This window comes from Rutidosis leptorrhynchoides, chromosome 10 (genome assembly GCF_046630445.1).
Source record: "Rutidosis leptorrhynchoides isolate AG116_Rl617_1_P2 chromosome 10, CSIRO_AGI_Rlap_v1, whole genome shotgun sequence".
Taxonomy (NCBI): Eukaryota; Viridiplantae; Streptophyta; class Magnoliopsida; order Asterales; family Asteraceae; genus Rutidosis; species Rutidosis leptorrhynchoides.
Genome location: NC_092342.1, coordinates 51,761,177 through 51,782,359, shown reverse-complemented (window position 1 = coordinate 51,782,359; position 21,183 = coordinate 51,761,177). Strand labels below are relative to the sequence as shown.

Genomic DNA, 21,183 nt, shown 5'->3' with positions numbered 1-21,183 from the left:
GAATATCCTTATTTATCTTCTCCAAATTCCTACCAAAGGAATCCAACTTAGCACTTATAGACCCAAAATCATCATATGCACCATGGGTTTCGGTCTTCTTAACTGAAGCTGAATGGAATGACTCATGATCTTGATGCCATTCGTGAGAGTAAGCAGCTTGCTTTTCAATTATCTCTAGCGCCTCTTCTTCGGTCTTATCCATTAACGTACCACCTGCTGCTTGATCAATAGTCTGACGAGTTGGGATATCACAACCCTTGTAGAAAATCTGAACCTTCTGTAAATCATTCAACCCGTGTTGCGGACATGAGCGTAACAAAGTAGCAAAACGGTCCCAAGCATCAAATAATGTCTCACTGCTCTTTTGTCTAAATTGTGAAATTTCTGCTTGAAGTCTAGCAGCTCGAGACGCAGGAAAAAACTTCGATAAAAACTTATCCTCCAAAGTCTCTCAAGAGGTAATCGTGCCCTCTGGTTGCTTATCTAACCATCTCTTGGCTTCTCCCTTAAGAGTCCAAGGAAAAAGCCTTGTCTTGACTGAAGTATCGGCAACCTCATGCAACTTAAACAAATTGCAAACATCATTAAAATTACGAAGATGCTCGTTAGCATCCTCAGTATCCTTGCCATAAAATCGGCAATCAGAAGAAATCAAATTCAGGATCGGCCCTGTAATTTGAAAAGGCTGAGTGATGTTCGGTTGAGTAATCGAATTGCCTTGGCCCCCTCGTGTGGCCTTCAACTTTTGTGCCATAGTCTGAAGACGAGGTGGTTGTTCTTGGTCAGCCATATCTTCAGTCTCGAAAAGATCTAAGGAAATGTAAGATTCTTCTTCTTCTCTGATTTCAGGTGGTGTATCGGGCACCACAGTTTAAGAACTACTTCCCAAATTAATTATATTAGCACTTGAAGAAAAAGATGAATCCACTGTAGACTGTTGTTCGTGACTTAACGCTCTGAATAACTCTCTTTCGGGTTCTGCAAATGGCTGAAGAATCGGAGAATTAGAAGAACGCGTATGTGGCATGCACTACCTGTTACCTGCGAAATCACAACTAACAACTGATTAAACGCACCGATTCAACTGAGAATATACGAAAAGAAATAATAAACTATAACTAAACTAAGAACAATTAGATAACAATCTTAATTTTCGACACAACTTTCCCCGGCAGCGGCGCCAAAAACTTGATGTGTGAAATCGCGTCTATAAATTAATTATGGGAAATACCGGTTAAAAGGATTACTACACACTAACGGGCAGTGTACCCGATCGTGCAATAGTATAAAGTTGGTAAATCCAAGTTCGTTCCAAGGACAGTTCAGACGTGAAAATTAAGATTGTAACTAATGGAATTAAACTAAGTTATTCTAGAAAATGGAAATTACGAGATATAGTTTTGTTGGCTATTTAACGATTAGCCAAAATCAAAGATAGATTTAATTAATAACAAGAAAGAACAATATTTTTGGTGTTTTCAGATTTAAGCTTTAAAGCAAACAAACAAGTAAAATAAGATAGTTGTAAACAATTAGGAAAAACAAATGCTTGTCTAGACCTTTTCCACCTAGTATTTCATGCATTTAGATTAAGCCCTAGTTATTATCTAACTTATGTGAATTATCTAGTCGGTTCACCTAGAATTCCCCAGCGCAAACACTTCAATTAAGATTACACAACACGGAATTCCCCGTAGCCTAAGACCTCCTAATTGTGACTAAATAGTTCAACTGAGATGAAGACTCGAATCACAATCACACCAACTCTCGTTGTGTATAATTCACCCCTATTTCGTCTAGCCTTTTGAATTCAATTTACTCTCGTCTCCGAGTAAGCAAACAATCAATTAAGACAAACCAATTGTAAATTTATGCACTAAATCAATGAACTCTCGTCCTATCAAACAAATACACAACCAATTGAATCGAAAAGTCTAGCTTTAATAAGAATCGTTCTTAAATTCAAACATCAAATCATCATAAATTAAACAATAAACTGATAAGTAGTATCCAATATAAAGGTTAATAGTCTAGACAAACATTAATGAACTTAGCCAATAATCATGGCAACAATAAAAATCAAACTAATAAATAAATAAGAAAACATTGTTTGGATAGTAAGAATCAACCTAACACAATGAATCTTGATGAGTGTTTGGATTGATCCTTGATAACGGAATGATTAGAGCTTAAATGTAACCTTGGAATTCCCCAAAAGTTGCAGAAAATCGCACCTAGTTGCTCCAAAAATCGGCTGACAAAAGTTATATAAAGTTTAAGGTTAATTTCCTTATTTATAGCTTGCAAAATCCGCCAGACAGGACCCGCGCCGCGGCTCCACAGGCCGCGCCGCGGCTTAACACTAGCAGCAACTCCAAATTTCTTCAATATGCTCGACCTTCAGATCTAGTTGTAACCTGCGCCGCGGGCTTCAAAGCCGTGCCGCGGCTTAATGCTGGTACAGAATCTTCATCTTTTTACTACATAAAAGTGCCCAAAACCACCTCGCTTCATCATATTAAGGTACCGCTGATTGAGTAACATAAAACATACTTCAAAATGATCAAAAATTACGTATCAAAGATCTTCTCGGCTCTCGAATCATAATCTTCCCAAATTATCGTGATTAAAGACCAAAACTGTATCCAAATGGACTCAAAATGACGGATATTGCCATGATAATTATATGAGAAATGTGCAATATCATGATGCAACACTCAAAAGTTATTGCCTATGCCTCCCGCCAACTGAAGATTCACGAGGGGAACTACACTACTCATGATCTTGAACTTGGAGCCGTTGTCTTTGCGCTCAAATTGTGGAGACATTGTTTGTATGGGACTAAGAGCACTATCTTCACCGATCACAAGAGTCTCCAGCACATCTTCGATCAGAAGCAACTGAATATGAGACAGCGTTGATGGATCGAGACGCTCAACGACTACGATTGTGAACTCCGTTATCACCCTGGCAAGGCCAATGTTGTAGCTAACACTTTAAGCCGAAAGGAGAGGACGACACCTCTTCGTGTTAGGGCTCTGAACATCACCATCCATTCGAACCTCAACAGCCAGATCAGAGTAGCCCAAGATGAGGCTCTGAAGGAGGAGAACATATCTCACGAACATTTGAACATACTTGTCTCTCGATTCGAGGTTAGGGAGTCTGGACTCCGATGTTATGCCGGAAGAATTTGGGTACCACTTTATGGAGATCTACCGAACCTTATACTTGATGAAGCACACAAATCGAGGTATTCGATTCACCCTGGAGCGGGCAAGATGTACCACAATCTTAAAGAACAGTATTGGTGGCCGAATCTTAAGAAGGACGTTGCGACTTATGTTGGTAAGTGTTTGACTTGCTCGAAGGTTAAAGCCGAGCATCAGAGACCTTCTGGTTTACTTCAGCAACCGGAAATCCCACGATGGAAATGGGAAAGGATCACAATGGATTTCATTACTAAGCTACCAAAGATGGTGTGCGGATACGATACTATTTGGGTTATTGTTGACCGCCTTACCAAATCTGCACACTTCCTAGCGATGAAGGAAACAGATACGATGGAGAGACTTGCTTAATTATACATCAAAGAGGTTGTATCTCGTCATGGTGTACCTTTATCGATCATCTCGAATCGCGACCCCCGTTTTGATTCTAGATTCTGGCGTTCTTTGCAAGAAGCCATGGGAACTCGTCTTGACATGAGTACTGCTTATCATCCACAGACCGACAGACAAAGTGAACGAACGATTCAGATCTTGGAGGACATGTTGCGTGCATGTGTCATTGATTTCGGAAAGGCCTGGGAAAGGCATTTGCCACTCGCCGAATTTTCTTACAACAACAGTTATCACTCAACCATTAATGCTGCACCTTTTGAAGCATTGTATGGCCGTAACTGCCGATCTCCTATTTGTTGGGCCGAGGTAGGCGAAAAGCAAATCACAGGACCCGAGGTAGTCCATGAGACAACGGAGAAGATTGCTCAGATTCAAGCTAGACTTAAGACTGCCCGTGATCGCCAAAAGAGTTATGCCGATCTTAAACGTAAAGACTTCGAATTCAACGTTGGTGATCGCGTAATGTTGAAGGTTGCACCTTGGAAGGGTGTGATTCGCTTTGGAAAATGTGGAAAGTTAAACCCACGATACATTGGTCCTTTTGAAATCTTGGAACGTGTTGGACCCGTTGCTTACCGTTTGGATCTACCAGCACAATTGAGCTCAGTTCATCCTACCTTCCACGTGTCAAACTTGAAGAAGTGTCTTGCTGCACCTGAACTTATCATACCACTTGAGGAACTTACAATTGATGACAAACTCCACTTTGTGGAAGAACCTGTTGAAATTATGGATCGAGAGGTCAAAACTTTGAAACGCAACAAGATTCTGATCGTCCGAGCACGATGGAATGCCAAACGAGGACCTGAGTTTACTTGGGAGAGAGAGGATCAAATGATGCAGAAGTATCTTCACCTTTTCCAGACTCCTCCATCTACCTCAGCTTAAAATTTCGGGACGAAATTTTCTTTAACAGGTGGGTAATGTAACGACGCTGGATTTTCCAACGTTTATTTATTAATAATTATTATTATTAATACGTGTGATTAAACAAATGTATGTTATTACATTTACATGTTGCCATGACTTAACGTACTTGACTTTAATTGCCCGAAACGTCTTTGTGACACCCGAGACTTACACGAATAATATTTTTAAATATTATTTACATTCATGATTGATTTTATTAATCATTTTAATTAACTAAGGTTATTAGTTAATTACTTGGGCCTTTACTAGTACTAATGGACTTTTATTAGATTACTTGTTAATTACTTACAAACTTGGGCTTTATTTTTGTACATGGACTTGATTAGCCCACCCTACTCCTTTAATGGACTATTTAGCCCAAGTCTTTCATGTGTAAGTATCACTTAGGATGGAAACTAGTTAGTTTGTGCAATTGGAATCTTGTTAGCTCATAATCCCCATGAAACCCTATCTATTAACCACCCTTTTGAACTTTAACATGCAAGAACACCTTGGACTTTGCCCCCTCCCCTCTATTTGCTGCTGGCCGACGGTTTTGATCCCATACAAGGGAGTTTGGTTTCTTTTTTTTCACTACTTCATTCATACTTCTCTCATTCATCTCACACACTTCAACTTGCTTCATTTTTTTTCTCTCATCTTTCTCTACATTTTGTAAGTAACAAAGCTTGAGTTCTTCCCTTTCTCCTCTCTTAAAACCGTAGCCTTTGGCTACCAAGATCATCATCATCTTTTGTTACTTGTTGTTTGATTACTTGTTTGTTAATTATTTACTTACTTGTTGTTGTTACATACTAGTTTCAAGAATCAACTCTTTAGTTTGATTCTTCATTTATCTTGTATTTACAAGAACACTCAAGAACATAAACTTACTAGTTTATGTTCTACTTTTAAAAGTTTCAAAGACTTAAGTTCATGTGTTGTGAAAACATACTTGTAGTTCTTGAAGTAAACTTAAGGTTTACTTTTCTTAAAGATCAAACTTTGGTTGAATCTTTAAAGTATGAACAACCATGAACAAATTACTTGTTTACTTAGTTTATGTCTTCATTTTATGCACTTTAATTTCATGTTGTTGGTTGTTATTGGTCAAATGTTACTAGTTAACTTTGATCTCATTAATCTTGAACTAAAGTTAACTTGAAAGTTCAAGAACACACAAATAAGTTTTCTTTAAATATAACTTTGTATACTTATGCTTGATCTAGACTTTTGAGTCTTGGATCTTCAAGATCAAACTAAAGAACTATGTTCTACAACTTAAGATCTTGATTTCATAAGTTCACTTTCAAGTTTGTAACTTATTATTAGTTTTAAAGTTCATGTATTTTTTAGATCTAAGACTTTGATGTAACTTTGGTTCATCAAAACACTTGCAACACTTAAGTGAGTTGTGCTTCATGTCTTGGACTTGCACTTGGGTTATGATGGTCAAACCATGGTAAAGATGATGTAAACACATCAATGAGTTTTACACTTGAAGCTATAGGCATCAAGGATGAGAACCATGATGAACATCAAGCACCAAACCCACCGAAACCCATTTATCTTTCTGTTTCTGTTAACAGCCTACTGTTCTGCTGTTTCTGTAATAGACCAGTAAACCTGGGCTGCTGTAACCTTGATTTTCAGATAGATCTTTTCGAGTAGATAATTTTTCATATAGGACTCGTCTTAATCCGAGTTACGGTTTAGGATTTATGGCCCTCCGATCGTCACTATGTCCTTTAACGTTGTGCAGAAATTTCTGACCTACTCGCACTTAGACCATTGCCACGGTCAAACGAAGACGAGTTTGCTTCTTTAAATTTTACCACACTTAAAGGACTCAGTAAGGGTAGAGGCCGTGGTGACTGATCGAAGTCAGCCCTTGTTTTAAACTACTTTCATAAACGAAACCTACTTTACGCCTTTTGTTTGATGATGAATGATGATGACCCTTAAGACCTTATTTACATAATTTTAAACCTATTCGGACGAATTACTGACTTAGTACTATTTGACTTAGGTTGAGGACTTTCGGACCGATTACTTGCACACTTTTCCCGACTCGACCTTATGACTACATTATCATTGTGAGTTATAGCATTCCCTTTTTACTTTAACTTATTTTGGGAACTGAGAATGCATGCGGAATTTATGTTTTACATACTAGGCACGAGTACTTAAACTTATATATGTGTGGGTTATATAACGGCAGAAACATTCCCTTTAGCTCGGTAACGTTTAGTCATTGGTTTTTGAACCGGTGAACGCGAATATTAGATATGGATCCATAGGGTTTGACATCCCCACTCGGGCTAGTTGCGCTAGCATTTAACGAGTGTTTAATACTTCGTAAACATACGCACTTGCCAAGTGTACTTTCAGGGGGTATAAACGTTAAGTTAGTTACCAAGTGCCCACGGATAACATATACTTTATCATACTATTTTGAAACGCTCTTTGTAGCACTGAAATCTCGTGGCCTACCTTACATACTGTTATACTTAAACTATAGCTCACCAACCTTTGTGTTGACGTTTTAAAGCATGTTTTTCTCAGGTGCTTGAGGTTAGCTTCCGCTGTGTACTAGTCGTGCTGTAGACACCTGCTGCTTAGAGTTGTTATCGCATGAACTACTTTATTTTGCATTCAAACATTAGTACTTTTGAACTATGACTTGTAACGACCGTTGTGGTCACATACACTTATTATTAGCTTCTACTTAGTGAAGCATGCTTTTGAATTGTAAAACATTCGATGTTGGGTTAGACATCACTTTATTAATGAATGCAAACTCTTTTTGAAAACGCATATAGTACTTAACCTTGTAATGATCCTGTTGTTGATGATTCGTACACGTTGGTTTTGTACGGGGCATCACAAAATGAGTTTAAATAGTTTATTTTGATCCTCTGACATGTTTGGCCAATTTGTTATCAGGTTGGGCAATATTACTATGTACATGTCCAACATGTCGTACTAAGTGAATTTATAGGTTTTAAATATAATTGCAAATGAGTGGTGAGTATATTTAGGTTACCAGGTTACCAGGACTTTTAAAATGTTTTTTGGGAGTTGTGGAATCATTGTGTGAAGTTTCCAATGAGTAAGTTTACATGCTGATGTGATCATAATTGTCAAATACATGTGGGTATGCTCACCATCATTCTACTTTGAAACTGATATTTAATCGTGCTTTGTTTTCACATTGAATGTTATGGAATTTTTAGAACCATGATTGATATCTTTCATCCAGATATCCACGGTTTAATTCAATCGATCACAAAATCAGCAGCCATACAATCTCTACTCTGTAAATAAATTGAAACAAGTTATGCGACCTCAAAGAGGTGGCGGTTTCAGTGGTCGTAGTGGCAGCTGTCAAAGCTGCGGTTGGTGGTTGCCGATTTGGCAGCCTTTTTAACGCAGTCCACCGGAAATGGTCGTAGGTGTAACATCCCGCCTTTTTCCGTCAACTTTTCCGTTTAACTATTTATGTTCCGTTATATGTTTATAACACGTCTCGTTGATACGTGTTTGAATTATCTTGTTTAGGTAATTCCCACACCCGTTTTAAAGTTAAGGGACCAAACTTGCCAAGGGTTGAAACTTTTGACTAGGTCAAAGAGTCAACCCTCATCCTCATCCATTCAATCCCATCTCTTTCACTCTTACTACTTCAACTTTTCTCTCAACTTCCATACAAAGATTCATCATCCAAAATCGAGCTAGCGGTCATCTTGCCAAACAAATTACATATTTGAACTCCTCGTGATCTCCTCTTCAATTCCATACCAACTTCATCTCATTTGGGTAACTTTCTAAAATCACTAGATTTTGTGTTCTTGATGTTTTTAACTTATAAAAGTGTTAATTAGTGTCTATGGCTCAAGTCTAACATGAATATATGATTTATATGCTCGATCTCGTTGTTTTAGTGTAACTAGCATGAACTTGAATTTTGGTGTGTTGTTCTTGAATTTTGGATGATCATATGTTGTTTGATGATGAAAGTTCATGTTTAAATTGTGTTCCTAACATCACTAACTTCAAATTGGTATGTAGGTTGACATGGATTAGTTTCATAATCATGATTGTTGAATTTGTGATTTTGGGTTAGGGTTTGATAGAAGTAAATTGAATCTTGATGCATTAAATGCTTGATAATGTTAATTGTAAGTGTTAGGTTGTGTTGTATGCTTAATTACCTTCGAAACGGCATACCGTTCATGTAATTTGGTTGCCAAATCATTAAATTGCATTTATGACTTGTATGCATTGAATGAGGAACATTAATTGCGGTTTTTGGTTGTTGCAAGTGGAAGTTTGATTGATGATATGTGTTTAGTTGTTTTACTCGTCAAAATACCTTTCCAACGATGTATGATAGGCGTTATAAGTGTTTGCGGGTCAAGAGTTGTGTTAGAAAAGGTTTTGGTTCGTGCACACTTTGAAAAACTGACCAGGATTCTCTGCCTAGGTAGTGGCGCGGCGCGCCCCATCCCCGCGCGGCGCGCAGAATCACCTGGCCAGATTCTGTCCAACTTGGTCAATTTTTGAATAATGTTTGCTATGCTACGCACCTCCGATTCACATGTAACTTGTCCTAACATGCTCATACATGATTAAAAACCTCAGAAAAATAGTTCGGGACACGACCCGAACGTGTTGACTTTTTCGTTGACTTTGACCGACCAAGTTTGACTTTTTGTCAAACTTAACCAATAAATTATGCAATCTTTCTAACATGCTTTTATACTTGTGTCTTGCATGAAACTTGATGATTTGATTCACATGCTATATTAATCGAGTCGTATTGAGCCATAGGACTAATTGAACATCTTTGACCCTTCGTGACTATCGTTATTAATACAACCTATTTGTTTAGGTCAAGACTAGCATTGTTCTTTGCACACGTTACTTGTCGAAGTACTTTTTGGTTCGTGCATACAAGGTGAGATCATAGTCCCACTTTACTCTTTTAAACTTACTTTTGGGATGAGAAAGCATAAACGATTCTTTTGAACTAAGTGAACACAAGAACGGGAAAACAAACATTCTACATACGAGTTTAGAACGAAAATCCTCAATCCGATTATCATTAGTTACATCAGATGGTGTAAGCGAGAACTTATGTTATATGGCCATATGGGTTTGACAAACCCTCATTCAAACGGTTCGCTACCGTTTACGAATGAAATATATTTTCGGGAACAGTGTTGTTCTAGCACTAATTGATGGGGTATTCAACGGACGGAACGTTAAGCTTTGATAATTGGGTGCTCGTGAATATTAACTTTTAGAATGTACTATGGCTTTATCGATGTTGCAAATCTTGTGGTTCAACTTACTACTACTCATTTACTTATTTAAACCTATGATTTCACCAACGTTTTCGTTGACAGTTTCTCTATGTTTTTCTCAGGTCCTTGAACTTAGGTGATACATGCTTCCGCTCATACTATTTGATACTTGCATTGGATGTCGAGTATACTTGCATACGTGGAGCGTCTTTTTGACTACTTTTAATCGTGTCGCATGTGTTTCATACAAACTTTAAACATTGTTATGTACTTGTTATGGAAACTACTTTTGTAAACTTTGAAACACCCTTATTTATGAAATGAATGAGACATACTTTTCGGTCAAACTTTGTTATAAAGACTTACGACCATGTAATGGGACCACACGTAGATGACGCCGTCATTTGACGATTTGTCGGGGTCACTACAAGTGGTATCAGAGCTTTGGTTGTAGGGATTTAGAGTTCATTGGTGTCAACCCCGAGTCTTAGGGTACATTGGTGAGTCTAGACTACAACCGGCATATAGACTTGACGTAGGAATTACTTGACTATTTGTGCATTTATACTCGAACTCTCTTACTCATATCTACTCTTATCCTATCTAAATCTTGCGTTGTATAATTTAATTGACACGCCACCTTGACTATATGATGTAATGTCGAATGCACATATGAATTAGGGTAATATAATTCCCGGAAATTATATTACGGTGACTCATATGAACATACCGACATTATGACATAAAGAATTTTAGGCGGGTCAAGGATAATTTTCTCTCTATCTTTATCCCATATCACGGTTAGTATCATTTAGAATACTAACCAACGGTATTCTTTTGTTTTGAAGGAACAATGGCTCCTCGTCGTGTACGCCGCAATGAAACTCCCGAACAAGCTCTCGAACGGATGATAGCTACCGCCGTAGATGCGGCCATGGCCGGTCACTCTTCCAACAACAATAACAATAACAACAACCACAACAATAACAACAACAATGGGGCCGGTAACTCAAACGAGGGATGCTCCTACAAAGCTTTCATGGGGTGCAAACCTCACACTTATGATGGAACCGGTGGACCGGTTGTGCTTACTCGTTGGTTTGAACAAACCGAGGCCGTCTTTAGCATAAGCGGTTGTCGGGATCAAGACAAGGTCAAATACTCCACCCACACGTTCTCCGGTGTTGCTCTCACTTGGTGGAACACCTATGTTCAATCGGTGGGTACCGATGAAGCTCATGCCCTCTCTTGGACCGATTTGAAGGAAAAGATGATTGTCGAATATTTTCCGCGCGAAGAAACCCGAAAGCTTGAAGAAGAACTAAGAGCTTTGAAAGCGGTCGGAAACGATCTTAAAGCTTATAATCAACGCTTCGCCGAACTATCCTTGATGTGTCCTAATCTTGTTAACCCCGAATCTCAAAGGATTGAGCTCTACATGCTCGGTCTTCCAAAAAGCATCAAACAAGGGGTGATGTCATCCAAACCCACTACTCATCAAGCCGCTATGAACATGGCTCGCCAACTAATTGAAACGGTTGACGAAATCGTAGTGCCGGCTCCTAAGGCCGAGGACAAGTTGGGTGGCAACAAAAGGAAATGGGAAGCCACTCCATCAACCAACTACAACAACAACACCTTCACCAAAAAGCCCTTCAGCAACGACGGCAAGAAGGGTTATGTCGGAAACTTACCTTTGTGCAACAAGTGCCACAAACATCATTACGGCGAATGTAACAAGCTAATTTGTCATCGTTGCCAAGGAGTTGGTCATAGGGCCAACAATTGCACAAGCACCGCCCCCGTCGCTCGAAAGGGGCCCAATCCTCCAAGGACGGTCACTTGTTATGAATGTGGCCAAACGGGCCATTATAAGAACGAATGCCCGAAAAAGAAAGCCAACCCCAACAACCGAGGCCGAGCCTTTAACATCAACACCGAGGAAGCCCGAGATGACAATGAACTAGTCACGGGTACGTTTCTTCTCAACAACTCTCATGTTACTTGCTTATTCGATTCGGGTGCCGATAAATGTTTTGTGTCCAAGACTTTAGCTCCTACCCTTTGCACTCCACCACACCCTTTAGATACTACTTATTCCATCGAAGTGGCCGACGGAAAACTCTTAAGTGCCGACACATATTACCGGGGGTGTACTTTGAACATTTTGGGTAAGGAATTTGAAATTGACTTGATACCCATGGAACTAGGAAGCTTTGATGTAATAATCGGTATGAATTGGTTAGTCAAAACGAAATCTCACATTCTTTGTGATCTTAACGCAATCCGAATTCCTATCGAGAATGGTGAACCTTTGATCGTCTATGGCGATAAGAGTTGCACCGGACTCAACCTCGTTTCGAGTATTAAAGTTAGAAAACTACTCCGTAAGGGTTGTTTTGCGATCCTTGCTCACGTTAAGAAAGTCGAGTCCGATGAGAAGCACATCGATGATGTGCCAATTGTTAGTGACTATTCCGATGTATTTCCCGACGAATTACCGGGTCTTCCACCTCATCGACCGGTTGAATTTCAAATCGATCTTATTCCAGGAGCCGCACCCGTAGCGCGTGCACCATATAGACTCGCTCCATCTGAAATGCAAGAATTGCAAAGTCAAATCCAAGAACTACTTGATCGTGGTTTTATCCAACCTAGCCATTCACCTTGGGGCGCTCCGATTTTGTTTGTTAAAAAGAAAGACGGATCCCTACGAATGTGCATTGATTATCGTGAACTAAATAAATTGACGGTTAAGAACCGATATCCTCTTCCTCGCATCGATGACCTCTTTGATCAACTACAAGGGTCTTGTGTATATTCGAAAATCGATCTCCGCTCGGGTTATCATCAATTGAGGGTTAAGGGGGAAGATGTCTCCAAAACCGCTTTCCGAACTCGTTATGGTAGTTATGAATTCCTTGTCATGCCATTTGGTCTCACTAACGCACCGGCGGTGTTCATGGATCTTATGAACCGCGTGTGCAAACCGTATCTCGATAAATTCGTTATTGTGTTCATCGATGACATATTGATCTATTCTAAAAATGAAGAAGAGCACGAACAACATCTCCGACTTGTGCTTGAACTTTTAAGACAAGAACAACTCTATGCCAAATTCTCCAAGTGTGAATTTTGGTTAAAGGAAGTTCAATTTCTTGGTCATGTTGTAAGTGACCAAGGTATTAAAGTCGATCCAACGAAAATCGAAGCCATTAGCAAATGGGAGACTCCTACTACTCCTACTCACATTCGTCAATTTTTGGGTCTCGCCGGGTACTATCGTAGATTCATCGAAAACTTCTCTTTGGTTGCACGTCCTCTACCCGCATTGACTCACAAGGGAAAGAAATTCATTTGGGCGACCGAACATGAATCCGCATTCCAAATCTTGAAAACGAAGCTAACCACCGCTCCTATCTTGTCACTTCCCGAAGGCAATGATGACTTTGTTGTATATTGTGATGCCTCGAAACATGGTTTTGGGTGTGTATTGATGCAACGAACGAAAGTCATTGCTTATGCTTCTCGACAACTCAAAATTCATGAACGAAACTATACGACACATGATCTCGAACTCGGAGCCGTTGTCTTTGCACTTAAAATGTGGAGACACTATCTTTATGGGACCAAGAGTACTATCTTTACCGACCACAAAAGCCTCCAACACATTTTCGATCAAAAGCAACTAAACATGAGACAACGAAGGTGGATTGAAACCTTAAACGATTATGATTGCGAGCTTCGTTACCATCCCGGGAAGGCAAATGTAGTAGCCGATGCTTTAAGTCGAAAAGAAAGAGTGGTGCCTCTTCGTGTCCGAGCCTTAAACATCACCATCCACGCAAACCTTAATAGCCAAATTCGGGTAGCCCAAGATGAGGCTCTCAAGGATGAAAACCTTTCACACGAGCTCTTGAACATTCTCGTCTCTCGATTCGAAATTAGGGAGACCGGACTCCGATATTACGCCGGAAGGATTTGGGTGCCTAGTTATGGGGACCTACGAAGCCTTATTTTAGATGAAGCCCATAAGTCACGATACTCAATTCACCCCGGTACCAATAAGATGTACCACGACCTTAAACAACTATATTGGTGGCCGAACATCAAAAGGGACGTAGCTACTTATGTTTCCAAGTGTTTGACATGTTCCAAAGTCAAAGCCGAACACCAAAGACCGTCCGGACTACTTCAACAACCCGAGATCCCGCAATGGAAGTGGGAAAGGATAACGATGGATTTTATCACCAAGCTACCAAAAACGACGGGCGGTTATGATACCATTTGGGTTATTGTTGACCGTCTCACCAAATCCGCACACTTCCTTGCCATGAAAGAAACGGACAAAATGGAGAAACTTGCACAACTTTACATTAAGGAGATCGTAGCCCGACACGGTGTACCTTTATCGATTATCTCCGACCGAGATGGCCGTTTCGTTTCTAGATTTTGGCGTACATTGCAAGAAGCGTTGGGAACGCGTTTAGACATGAGCACCGCATATCATCCTCAAACCGATGGACAAAGCGAACGTACAATTCAAACCTTAGAGGACATGTTACGAGCTTGCGTGGTTGATTTCGGAAAAGCTTGGGACAAGCACTTACCTCTCGCCGAGTTCTCTTACAACAATAGTTATCACGCGAGTATTAAAGCCGCACCTTTTGAAGCGCTATATGGCCGCAAATGTCGTTCACCTCTTTGTTGGGCCGAGGTAGGCGACGTGCAAATCACCGGACCCGAACTCATTCACGAAACCACCGAGAAAATCGTTCAAATCCGAGATAGGCTTAGGACGGCCCGAAGTCGTCAAAAGAGCTATACCGACAAACGACGCAACGATCTTGAATTTCAAGTCGGTGACCGAGTAATGTTAAAAGTCGCACCTTGGAAGGGTGTAATCCGTTTTGGGAAACGCGGGAAGCTAAATCCGCGGTATATTGGTCCTTTCGAAATCTTGGAGCGTATTGGAACCGTTGCTTATCGTTTAGATCTTCCACCTCAATTGAACTCCGTTCATCCTACCTTCCATGTATCTAACTTGAAAAAGTGTCTTGCCGAACCCGATATCGTCATCCCTCTCGAAGAACTTACTATCGATGACAAACTTCATTTTGTGGAGGAACCGGTTGAAATTGTGGACACCTCCGTCAAGACATTGAAACAAAGCCGAATCCCGATTGTTAAGGTTCGTTGGAATGCCAAAAGAGGACCCGAGTTTACTTGGGAAAGACAAGATCAAATGCAAAGGAAGTATCCTCATCTATTCGTGAATTCGGAAACGATCACGAAATCAGCAGCCATACAATCTCTACTCTGTAAATAAATTGAAACAAGTTATGCGACCTCAAAGAGGTGGCGGTTTCAGTGGTCGTAGTGGCAGCTGTCAAAGCTGCGGTTGGTGGTTGCCGATTTGGCAGCCTTTTTAACGCAGTCCACCGGAAATGGTCGTAGGTGTAACATCCCGCCTTTTTCCGTCAACTTTTCCGTTTAACTATTTATGTTCCGTTATATGTTTATAACACGTCTCGTTGATACGTGTTTGAATTATCTTGTTTAGGTAATTCCCACACCCGTTTTAAAGTTAAGGGACCAAACTTGCCAAGGGTTGAAACTTTTGACTAGGTCAAAGAGTCAACCCTCATCCTCATCCATTCAATCCCATCTCTTTCACTCTTACTACTTCAACTTTTCTCTCAACTTCCATACAAAGATTCATCATCCAAAATCGAGCTAGCGGTCATCTTGCCAAACAAATTACATATTTGAACTCCTCGTGATCTCCTCTTCAATTCCATACCAACTTCATCTCATTTGGGTAACTTTCTAAAATCACTAGATTTTGTGTTCTTGATGTTTTTAACTTATAAAAGTGTTAATTAGTGTCTATGGCTCAAGTCTAACATGAATATATGATTTATATGCTCGATCTCGTTGTTTTAGTGTAACTAGCATGAACTTGAATTTTGGTGTGTTGTTCTTGAATTTTGGATGATCATATGTTGTTTGATGATGAAAGTTCATGTTTAAATTGTGTTCCTAACATCACTAACTTCAAATTGGTATGTAGGTTGACATGGATTAGTTTCATAATCATGATTGTTGAATTTGTGATTTTGGGTTAGGGTTTGATAGAAGTAAATTGAATCTTGATGCATTAAATGCTTGATAATGTTAATTGTAAGTGTTAGGTTGTGTTGTATGCTTAATTACCTTCGAAACGGCATACCGTTCATGTAATTTGGTTGCCAAATCATTAAATTGCATTTATGACTTGTATGCATTGAATGAGGAACATTAATTGCGGTTTTTGGTTGTTGCAAGTGGAAGTTTGATTGATGATATGTGTTTAGTTGTTTTACTCGTCAAAATACCTTTCCAACGATGTATGATAGGCGTTATAAGTGTTTGCGGGTCAAGAGTTGTGTTAGAAAAGGTTTTGGTTCGTGCACACTTTGAAAAACTGACCAGGATTCTCTGCCCAGGTAGTGGCGCGGCGCGCCCCATCCCCGCGCGGCGCGCAGAATCACCTGGCCAGATTCTGTCCAACTTGGTCAATTTTTGAATAATGTTTGCTATGCTACGCACCTCCGATTCACATGTAACTTGTCCTAACATGCTCATACATGATTAAAAACCTCAGAAAAATAGTTCGGGACACGACCCGAACGTGTTGACTTTTTCGTTGACTTTGACCGACCAAGTTTGACTTTTTGTCAAACTTAACCAATAAATTATGCAATCTTTCTAACATGCTTTTATACTTGTGTCTTGCATGAAACTTGATGATTTGATTCACATGCTATATTAATCGAGTCGTATTGAGCCATAGGACTAATTGAACATCTTTGACCCTTCGTGACTATCGTTATTAATACAACCTATTTGTTTAGGTCAAGACTAGCATTGTTCTTTGCACACGTTACTTGTCGAAGTACTTTTTGGTTCGTGCATACAAGGTGAGATCATAGTCCCACTTTACTCTTTTAAACTTACTTTTGGAATGAGAAAACATAAACGATTCTTTTGAACTAAGTGAACACAAGAACGGGAAAACAAACATTCTACATACGAGTTTAGAACGAAAATCCTCAATCCGATTATCATTAGTTACATCAGATGGTGTAAGCGAGAACTTATGTTATATGGCCATATGGGTTTGACAAACCCTCATTCAAACGGTTCGCTACCGTTTACGAATGAAATATATTTTCGGGAACAGTGTTGTTCTAGCACTAATTGATGGGGTATTCAACGGACGGAACGTTAAGCTTTGATAATTGGGTGCTCGTGAATATTAACTTTTAGAATGTACTATGGCTTTATCGATGTTGCAAATCTTGTGGTTCAACTTACTACTACTCATTTACTTATTTAAACCTATGATTTCACCAACGTTTTCGTTGACAGTTTCTCTATGTTTTTCTCAGGTCCTTGAACTTAGGTGATACATGCTTCCGCTCATACTATTTGATACTTGCATTGGATGTCGAGTATACTTGCATACGTGGAGCGTCTTTTTGACTACTTTTAATCGTGTCGCATGTGTTTCATACAAACTTTAAACATTGTTATGTACTTGTTATGGAAACTACTTTTGTAAACTTTGAAACACCCTTATTTATGAAATGAATGCGACATACTTTTCGGTCAAACTTTGTTATAAAGACTTACGACCATGTAATGGGACCACACGTAGATGACGCCGTCATTTGACGATTTGTCGGGGTCGCTACAGTAGGTATGTATTATTCATCTTCTATATGTATTAGTTTATACATATTCATCAATTTACATCTCTGATTCATAACTATTGTTCTTTAGGGTTTCATAATTTAAATGGTGAGTTGTTTACATTGTTCATATTGTTTTATTTGGTAAAGATGATGAATTTTTTGGTCCAATATGAATATGTGACTTATACTTAACTGTTTTACTTTATGTATCTCAACTAGAGTTACTGGTTTGTGGTAATGGTATTGATGATGTGTTTCGTTGTTGTTAAAATATGTATTTGTAGTTATGTTCTGTTAAAATGGATGAAGGTATTGTAGCTACTTCGTATGTAGATGGCGATAAGTTTTCATCGACCCAATGAAACTTCTACCGCTATCCAGATTTCTTCCACAACCAAAGTATGTTTTCTCTTCTAATTGTTCATTCGAGTTGTTTGTCATAAACTTTCATTTACTAATTGACTATAATGATAATATGGTGCGTTATGTATAAACCCAAAGATTAGAAACAAAAGATGCAGATTAAACAATTTGAAACAAGGTATGGATTTGGTTTCATATTTTAATGTATTCTGCTTTTTAATCTGAAAGTGCAACAGGGTCACACTCTTAGGATCGAGGAAATTCAATCAGGTATCATTCGTCCCTAATGATTTATTTTATATCTTCTAATCTCATTGATCAGCAACAACAAATTGATCTTCTAATTTCACTAAATCTGTATGCAGACATAAAGTCCATACACATAAGATTAGAGGTATATTTTGAAATACCATATATGAGATGATTAGTGTAAACCAAAATCTTGAAGAATAAAAAGTATAAGTGGCTTATGATCTTGGATTTGTAATGTAGAAAAGTGTTGGGAAAATGATTAGGAAGACGCATCATTAACGAACTTCTTGAGATTGTAGCCATTTTTTCATTGGTTATTATGCTACAAAAAGTATACTAACATTTAATTGAGTTTTTGTATGATTGACATTATACATAACTATTTTTATACTTTTTACAATATTTTGATACTTTTTAATTCTATAAGAGATTACCAAGTCTTCACAACTAGAGTACCCCCTGGGGTTCAATTGATTTACATATTGGCAGTTATTTTCTCTAATTTCTGAATATGAGTACATGGGAGTGTGATGACCCGAAAAATTTCGACTAATTTAAACCAATTCTCTATACGATTTATTATTTTGGCACGTTAAACAAAGTCTGTTAGATTGAGTCTCAAAATTTTAGAACTGTTTCATATATACAATTACCTTTGACTACTCTCAACGATTCATGAACAATTATATGTATGTATATATATATATATATATATATGTACAAGTAAAAACGACTTTCCTACAGTAAAACCCTAGTTGCTACAGTAAAAATTACTTGCTACAGTAAACACTATTTGCTACAGTAAAACACTATTTGCTACAGTGAAACCGTATTTTGCTACAGTGCTACAGTGAAACACTATTTGCTACAGTAAACACTATTTGATGTCGACGAACTAGCAAACAAAAATGGAAAAGGCGGCCATGCGATCGCATGGCAAAAACACTGAAAACTCATGCGATCGCATGAGCTACAGTAAATCGAAAAGTACTATAAAAGGTCAGTTTTGCTCGACGATATTTTTCATAAATATATCTGTAACTTAAATTTTAATTTATAATTTATAATTATAATTATAATTATAATTTAAGTTTAATAATAATAAAGTATATTCGAGGGTGTTTTAATTCGGGTTTCAAACCGCTTTAAGCTAAGGAAATATTGGGTATTGTTCGGGGTATTGTTCTTGAATCCAAGGCCAACCATACAGTCATCTACCATCATTACGTCTACGCAATTTGCCTACAATATTGAATCGCAATATTGAACTGTGAGTTTATAGTCTCCCTTTTTAAATACTTTAAATATTTTGGGCTGAGAGTACATGCAATTTATTTTAAACGCGATAAGACACAAGTACATACTAAATTCTACACTGAGTTAAACCGGAAATCCCTTAGCTTTGGTAACTAGTAGCTGCCAGTACATAGGATATGGACTGGTGGGCGCGAATAATTGTATATGGATCCATAGGGCTTGACATCCCCGTCCGAGCTAGAGCGCTAGCCTTTTAACGGACGTATGTTATTTGAGTTTAAGACACGTTGGTTTGCGTGTATTAAAACGAATGGGGTAATTATCACTATAGCGTTAAGTTTAGTTACCAGGGTGCTCTGTTACGTAGAATCTATTGATAAACTTTTGATGAAATCTTGTGGTCTATCTTTATATATGTTTATGACTCGAGCAATTAAACCTATAACTCACCAACATTCGTGTTGACTTTTTAGCATGTTTTATTCTCAGGTCCTTAGAATGCTTCCGCTGTGATGTGCTTGTTGCCTGCATGGAGTCTCTCATGCTTTGTACAAAGTTTATTGCATTCAAAATAAAACTGCGTTGTGTAATAAAAAATTGGACTGTGATGTCAACCTGTAAATTAAAGACTTATGTATTTCGGGGTTTTGCTTATACCTAAGCACTTGCCCACATGTTTATAACTTTCTATGTTTAGAAAGTCACTTATTTTAATGAATGCAATATTTTATCAAAACGTATCATATAGAGGTCAAAACCTCACTGTGGAATCAATGATTAACGTGCCGCGTCAATAGCGATTTTGACGGGTCGTTACAGTTGGTATCAGAGCTTGAGGTCATAGGGAACCAGAAATTACATTAGTGTGTTTAACTGGTAATTGTTAGGATGCATTAGTGAGTCTGGACTATGACCATATTTGTTTTTACTGATTTTTGCTTATCATTTGGTCAAAAATATTATATGTGATATATTTATATGCTAACGTAATTGTTGTTTCAATTATGTGATAGATGACTTCCTCTAATCCTATCATTTTGTATGACTCGGAATCGGACACTGAATCTATTCTATCCACAACTAAAAAGGACGTTCCAATACCTATTAAAGAAGAAATTGTGTTAGCCGGGGAATCTCAACTCCCGGTAAACCCAGAGGAGGTTCCAGCTCCACCCAGCTTTAGTTTTCCGGAGCCACAGTATCGTTGGCATGGACCCATGATCCCTGGAGTAAACGAGGATCGTCCATTTCTAAACAAATATGGACATTGGTCCAGATATACCGCCGACGGGCGGGTTGTGCCGATTACGCCTGGCAGATTTCGGTTCATGACCACCGGTACATATTCTTGCAGTTCGTCATCATATTCTCCTACACATGACTCAGACAGTTCGTCATCAGACGAGATCAGTAAGGAGGAGGATTTCGCTAATGAAATAAAAGAGATCACTAAGGAGAAATTCCAACTTGCTATAGATAATAAAAACAACCACAATAATAAAATGTCCTTAATTATTAAAAAAGAACAGGACCATTCGATCCGTAACCACCCTTATTGTATTAAACCCACTGAGGCAACGGGTACCTCAAAACCCCAACTAAAAATAAAATACACTGCCAGAATGTCTGTCGGACCATGTGCACACAAACAATTGGCAGAGAGAACCAAATGGGAAGAAGTTTCTGATAGTTCTGAATAAACGACTCGCAACAATAAATCTTCCATGCGCT

The 21,183-nt window shown here is 38.6% G+C and overlaps 1 non-coding gene across 1 annotated transcript; it reads left to right on the top strand.

Annotated features, from left to right (window-relative positions):
* Nucleotides 1-290: 290 nt before the first annotated feature.
* On the top strand, nucleotides 291-397 carry LOC139873720 (small nucleolar RNA R71). Its single transcript, XR_011767447.1, has one exon. It is a non-coding gene; the product is annotated as a small nucleolar RNA R71 (small nucleolar RNA).
* The last annotated feature ends 20,786 nt before the right edge of the window (nucleotides 398-21,183 follow it).